This window comes from Procambarus clarkii, unplaced genomic scaffold, assembly GCF_040958095.1.
Source record: "Procambarus clarkii isolate CNS0578487 unplaced genomic scaffold, FALCON_Pclarkii_2.0 HiC_scaffold_110, whole genome shotgun sequence".
Taxonomy (NCBI): domain Eukaryota; kingdom Metazoa; phylum Arthropoda; class Malacostraca; order Decapoda; family Cambaridae; genus Procambarus; species Procambarus clarkii.
The window spans coordinates 2,783,847-2,791,260 of record NW_027189143.1 but is presented as its reverse complement, the minus strand read 5'-3'; the positions used below and the strand labels follow the sequence as shown (position 1 = coordinate 2,791,260).

Here is a 7,414-nt window from a genome sequence, read left to right as displayed (position 1 = left end):
GCACCACCACCACCACCACCACCATTGCTTCCCCAGAGCCTAATTAAGGACCGGTAAAAGGAGTCAATATGTATGTCATCTATAAAACCAAAGAATGAATAAAAAAACACACACACAAACCTACATAATAGTATTAGGAAGATTGTATGGCAAAAAAAAAAAAGTATTATTCCCATTGGGTCGTTTGAACTCGCGACTTCCAAAATACCAGCCACACACCTTACCACCCAGCCACCATAGAGTTGGTATAATTGTGCAACTTTAGTTATAAAAGTAAAGTTCTTATTGTCTCAAATCTTATTGTCTGTTCTATGAAAAGGCATGATGTAAATTATGTATTTTTTGAATGATTGAATTGTAGGCACATTAAGCGGATTCGATATTTGATATATCCAGAAAAGGTGATTTCTGTTCAGTTTTAAAATGCATCACCGTTAACGCTAAAGGACTGGTAAAACGACTCGATGTTTGTCATTTTTAAAATAAACACTAAAACTAGGCCCTTAACATATATAATGTTTGAATATAAATTGAATGCATATAAATACAAAGTGGGAGTGGCTGGCTGGCTGGCTGGCTGGCTGGCTGGCTGGCTGGCTGCCTGCCTGCCTGCCTGCCTGCCTGCCTGCCTGCCTGCCTGGCTGGCTGGCTGGCTGGCTGGCTGGCTGGCTGGCTGGCTGGCTGGCTGGCTGGCTGGCTGGCTGGCTGCCTGCCTGCCTGCCTGCCCGCCCGCCCGCCCGCCCGCCCGCCCGCCGCCTGCTTGCCTTGCCTTGCCTTGCCTTGCCTTGCCTGTCCTGTCCTGTTATTGCCTTGCCTTGCCTTGCCTTGCCTTGCCTTGCCTTGCCTTGCCCTGCCCTGCCCTGCCTTGGCTGCAGCTGGCTGGCTGGCCGTAAATCAACTCTTAACAACACCATACCACACCACACCATCACTCATCACCCATCACCCACCACCGGCCCCAGTCTCCCAGCCTCTCTTATATACCCGAGCAGGCCCTTTAAATTATTTGAATTGTTGCACTTCGGCCAATGGCAGGCACGATCGCTGCTGCTCAAACATATTCTGGTTCACAAGTATTATAATATATTATATTATTATATTATATATATATATATATATATATATATATATATATATATATATATATATATATATATATATATATATATATATATATATATATATATATATATATATTCATGAAACACATTAAAACCTTGATCATTTATTCATTCATTACGTCTAGTGAAGAATTGCTTTTGTTCATTTGTATGATTAAAAATTAATATAATATGAATTCCTCGCTTAAAGTAAAATATAAAATATATATTGGATTTATATGATTGGTTAATATTCCAAGTGATGCTGAATATCCCCTATAATTTTGTTTTGTTTGTTTGTTATGTACACATTCCAAATGAAATCAATATAAATGTTATTATTAATGTTTGAAAGTTGATTGTCTACTTGAATCTCTCTATTAAAGTGTGTGTGGCTCCGGATGGAGCCTGGTTATGGTATTTGTCGTGGTGGGTGGCAGAAGTGCTTACTTCTTCTCTGTCTTCTTTGGCAAAAGAACTGCCTGAATGTTTGGAAGAACACCTCCCTGTGCAATGGTTACGCCAGACAGAAGTTTGTTGAGTTCTTCGTCGTTGCGGATGGCCAACTGCAAGTGACGTGGGATGATACGGGTCTTCTTGTTGTCACGTGCGGCATTACCGGCGAGCTCCAGAACTTCGGCAGCGAGGTATTCCATGACGGCTGCCAGGTAGACAGGAGCGCCAGCACCGACGCGTTCGGCGTAGTTGCCCTTACGCAGCAGACGGTGAATTCTGCCCACGGGGAACTGAAGTCCGGCCCTGCTGGAGCGAGACTTTGACTTGCCCTTCACTTTGCCTCCCTTGCCGCGTCCTGACATTGCTGCTGCTGTTGTGGGTTTGTGGTGTTTTATGCCGCCCCGCAGATCGAGCTTCGTGTTATATACCCCGCTCAGGATCAAGGGAGCCCGCCACTGACCAATCAGCGCGCTCCGCCACGCGACCCGCTCTGAGCTGAGTCGCGAGCGGGATATAAAAGGAAAGCTCGCCTCGCGCAAAAGTTCATTATTGTATCGCAACGCCAGCCAGCACGAGCATCATCATGCCACCCAAGGCATCTGGAAAGGCTGCCAAGAAGGCCGGAAAGGCCCAGAAGGCCATTGCCAAGGGCGATAAGAAAAAGAAGCGCAGGAGGAAGGAGAGCTACAGCATCTACATCTACAAAGTGCTGAAGCAGGTCCACCCCGACACTGGTATCTCTTCCAAAGCCATGTCGATCATGAACTCGTTCGTGAACGACATCTTCGAGCGCATCGCCGCCGAGGCTTCTCGCCTGGCCCACTACAACAAGCGTTCCACCATTACCAGTCGGGAGATCCAGACGGCTGTAAGGCTCCTGTTGCCCGGAGAACTGGCCAAGCACGCCGTCTCTGAGGGCACTAAGGCCGTCACCAAGTACACCTCCTCCAAGTAAACGGCTTACTTACTGCCCTGTGGTGGTGGCTTGGCCTCAAACCAACAAACTCGGCTCCATTGGAGCCACACTTTAATTTCTAAAGAGATTGTGAGTGTTAGACACCAATACTATTATAACAAAAACCTCTGTCACTGAAAGCAAATAGCTATAAAATGAGAATATTTATGAAACTGTCTGTGTGTGTTTCTCTCTCTCAGTCTCTGTCTGTCTGTCTGTCTGTCTGTCTCTGTCTTGTCTGTCTCTGTCTTGTCTGTCTGTCTGTCTGTCTGTGTCTCTCTCTCTCTCTCTCTCTCTCTCTCTCTCTCTCTCTCTCTCTCTCTCTCTCTCTCTCTCTCTCTCTCTCTCTCTCTCTCTCTCTCTCTCTCAACACATATAAGCACTCGGTATCTTTTTTTTTTTCTAGAGATTAGAGATTCATTGTTATGTTCCACATTAGGATTACTATGCAGGCCACCCTCTTAGGTTTGAAAATGTCAAGAAAACGGTTAATTTAAAATGTCATCTCCTAACTTAACAGATTAAGCCAGAGGACCGAAAACAGAATAAAACAGGACTGGACAGTATGTCACTTATACAAGCTGCTTTTATTTCTAGTACAGTATGACAATTTTTATTTTGGGGGGGGGGGGGGGGGGGGTGGGTGATCCTTGACAGTGCATAAGAGCGAAAAGCGACGGCGTTTTGTTTGTAAGAGAACAGGTTGTACTACAAATGACTTGATTTATTGATATCACGTGTATGTATGACACCTAAATTAGTGTATTTGTTTATTTATTTATTTATTTATTATATGTGTAGATGAAGGTTAATTCATATGACTGATGCTAGGAATGTCTGAAATCTCCTTAGAAGGATATTTTGGCCCTGAGAAGGGCCGAGTTTGGTGTATACTAGGGTGGTCGATTTAGCTTATGCACGCTCTCCACGGATACGGCGAGCAAGCTGAATGTCCTTTGGCATGATGGTGACACGCTTGGCGTGGATGGCACAGAGGTTAGTGTCCTCGAAGAGACCGACCAGGTAAGCCTCGGATGCCTCCTGTAAAGCCATGACGGCAGACGACTGGAAGCGAAGATCGGTCTTGAAGTCCTGGGCAATCTCGCGCACCAGACGCTGGAAGGGAAGTTTCCTGATGAGCAACTCGGTGCTCTTCTGGTAACGACGGATCTCACGCAGGGCGACCGTTCCGGGCCTGTAACGGTGAGGCTTCTTCACACCCCCTGTGGCAGGAGCAGACTTGCGTGCTGCCTTGGTGGCCAGCTGCTTACGAGGAGCCTTGCCTCCCGTGGACTTGCGAGCAGTCTGCTTGGTGCGAGCCATGGTGAACAACTGTGGTTTGTGATGGCCGGCGCCGAAAAATTTTTGCTTATATACGCCGTCTCGAGGCGCTTGCTCGAGCGCCATTGGCTGCTCGACTCGCCTACGTCACCCCGTTGCCCCTCCCCTCCTTCCTCTGGCTGCAGCCAACAGGCGGCTCACCTCAATCACTATTATCGCTGATTTTGCTCTATTTTTTGGATTTGTGCAAAAGTCATTTCACAGGGACGTGAAACAGACGAGTAGGCAACTGCAGTTTTGAAAGCGTTGTGAGAAAGCCGTGTCTACTCGACCACAAGCGTAAAGTAAGGGCAGGCAGGAGTTGCAATGCTACTAGTACGTCCGCTTGATGGGATATAGTCGGGAAATCGTGCGGGCATTCGTCAATCGATCACCACAACTTCAACACCATGACTGGACGCGGCAAGGGAGGCAAGGGACTCGGAAAGGGTGGCGCCAAGCGTTCATCCGTAAGGTGCTACGTGACAACATCCAGGGCATCACCAAGCCCGCTATTCGTCGCTTAGCTCGTCGTGGCGGCGGTGAAGCGTATTTCGGGTCTCATCTACGAAGAGGACCGTGGCGTCCTGAAGGTGTTCCTCGAGAACGTTCATCCGTGATGCTGTAACCTACACGGAACACGCCAAGAGGAAGACCGTCACTGCTATGGACGTGGTGTACGCTCTGAAGCGCCAGGGTCGTACCCTCTACGGATTCGGCGGATAAGAGCTTGGCTATCCATCGATTCCACCCACCACCACCTCAAAACGGGACCTAATTAGGTCCCTATACTTTTTTTACTGAAGGGCTTAATAGACGATAACATAAATTGTTTTGATATCAGCTAGCACATTGGGTCTTATGAAATCTATTTTTTATCCTCGCATGCTTAAAGGGACTCTGATTGGGGAGGGAGGGGGGGGGGGGGGGGGGGGAAGGTTTGTTACGTTATATACTAGCAGAGCAGGATCATTGGTGGGGGGGGGGGGGGGGGTGAGGGGCGAGAGAGAGAGAGAGAGAGAGAGAGAGAGAGAAGAGAGAGATCTTTCCCAACTCTTCCTTTTTACATGAGTGAGCTACCCGTTTTTATTCATTTTATCCTTCTCAGAGCTGTTTTGATAGTATCCAAATGATGGTAAATGAAAAGGGAGGACACGAATATCTACCCAGAATTCAGGACTGGCAATCGATATGCATGTTTGAGTGCGAATCTTTTTTCTCTCTCAACTTAGGTATACGTTTATGTCGTACCTAAAAGCGAGAACCACACTATTGGGACAAGTATGCAAGGCCCAATTTTCCTAACAAGCACAGTTAATTTTGTTATTTTCGAACATTTCTTTCCAAATTGGTTTATCCAATTAACAGTATTATATTAAGATCATGAATTGCTGGGTTAGGTTTAGGTTAGGTTAGCTTAGCTTAGGTTAGGTTAGGTTAGGTTAGGTTAGGTTAGGTTAGCTTAGCTTGGGTTAGCTTAGGTTAGGTTAGGTTAGCTTAGCTTGGGTTAGCATAGGTTAGGTTAGGTTTGATTACATTTCTATGTTAGATTTAACTCAAATTCAAAACAATTGCAGTCATTCGGCTTGTTAGTCAACTTGCCTCTAATAGGGGCAATTTGTCTAACAAGACTATTTAGTTTTGTGTGCATATATATATATATATATATATATATATATATATATATATATATATATATATATATATATATATATATATATATATATATATATTATAGCTTCAAGACTCCGAACCCAATATAGAAGCATCAAGAGGAAGTGCTTGTGTTATGGGCCAATAGGCCTTCTGCAGTTACTTCCATTCTTATGTTTTTATTCCCATTGGTTCGTGTTTTATCTTGTGTAAATGTCAATCACCTTACCCAAAACTTTGGTACCATATCACCTCACCCATGTGTATATATAAATATATATATATATATATATATATATATATATATATATATATATATATATATATATATATATATATATATATATATATATATATATATAATATACAGAGTAAATCTACCCCAAAAGTAATGATTTATTTGTCTACAAAACTAAACTCTTTTTGGAATCATATGAGGCCCCTCCACTGAGGGGGGAGGCCTGGATGTTTATTGTCATGTGTATTCATGCTGCTTGCATGTCGTCGTTTATTTTGCCTTTGTTGTTTTCTTGACAGCTTTCTTTGCCTTGGGTGGTTTGGGAGATTTTGAAGCTCTCTTTATTTTGGGCTTTTTGTTCCCAACAACAAGCTGCTGCTGCTGCTGCTTCTTTTTCAAGGCTGTAGGTGGTTTGTTGCTTGTGGCGGCTTTCTTGGGAGTTACCACGGCCTTCTTTGCTGCTGTAGATGGTTTCTTGGTTGTGGTGGCTTTCTTGGGAGTTAGAACGGCCCTCTTCTCTGCTACGGCCAGCTTGAATGATCCACTAGCTCCACTTCCCTTGGTCTGAACAAGAATGCCGTCAGCCACTGCTTTCTTGAGAAATCTTCGGATGTAAATGGCGATCTTGGCAGCCTCGACTTTGTTGTTGGCAACAACGTACTTCTTGATTGCTTGTAGAGACGAGCCCTTACGGTCTTTGAGTGCTGCGACCGCGGCTAGAACCATTTGACTAGTTTTCGGGTGAGCAACCTGGACGCGAGGTTTCCTGGTGGTGGCCACCACAGCAGCAGCAGCCGCAGCCTTCTTGGTAGGCTTTGCTTCTACCATGATGATGATGAGATAACCAAGGTGATGAGAGACGCTCAGACAGTCACGGGGGAATGATGCTGCCGCCGCTTGAGCCGAACCTATTTATGTGCCGGCACGGTACAGAAGCTGCAACCTGGCAACTCGTCCACCAATCACGACGGTTGGTTTTACGGCTCCGAAACCTGGATCCCATATCTTCTCTAAAATAGAAGCATTTGTTCATGTTCTTTGTAAAAGTATCATAAAGCAGGACAGATGAGACAAATATCATAAAAACTGAAGAGCAGATGAGCACACACATGTTTGTATTACAAAAGAAAATCCACAAATTCATTAGAAATTGGCAGGGCAGGCTGAGGAAGTAGGTAGATGTAAAATGTCTGTAAATGGCGAAAGAACATAAACCCAAGACTGAATAAACGATGTTAAATATCCATGCCAAGGAGACAAAAATATGTTAGGATACAATTACCATTAAGACACCACAAGCAGGTCCGTATCCTGCCGCGATGACTTAAAAGAGTTGGTTATTAGCCACAATGTGTAGGCAGTCTCATGCCAACGGCCATACCACGTTGAGAACACCGCTTCTCGTCCGATCAGCGAAGTTAAGCAACGTTGGGTTTGGTTAGTACTTGGATGGGTGACCGCCTGGGAACACCAAATGCTGTTGGCAATAATGTTTTTTGTTTTGTTTTGTTTTGTTTCGTTTGTTTTTGTTTGAATGGCTGGCTCCACGGGAAATTCACGGAGTTGTGTGGAATAAGGCCTGGTAAAATGAATTAATATGTATGTCATGTTTAAAACAAACTCGCTTAATATAGATATTGTGTGAGGCTTTATACAAAAACAAACAACCAAAACAAAACATGTTGTATATAT

The 7,414-nt window shown here is 44.7% G+C and overlaps 1 non-coding gene across 1 annotated transcript; it reads left to right on the top strand.

Annotated features, from left to right (window-relative positions):
* Window positions 1-7,089: 7,089 nt before the first annotated feature.
* On the top strand, window positions 7,090-7,208 carry LOC138360438 (5S ribosomal RNA). The gene has a single exon (XR_011226387.1). It is a non-coding gene; the product is annotated as a 5S ribosomal RNA (ribosomal RNA).
* Window positions 7,209-7,414: the final 206 nt, after the last annotated feature.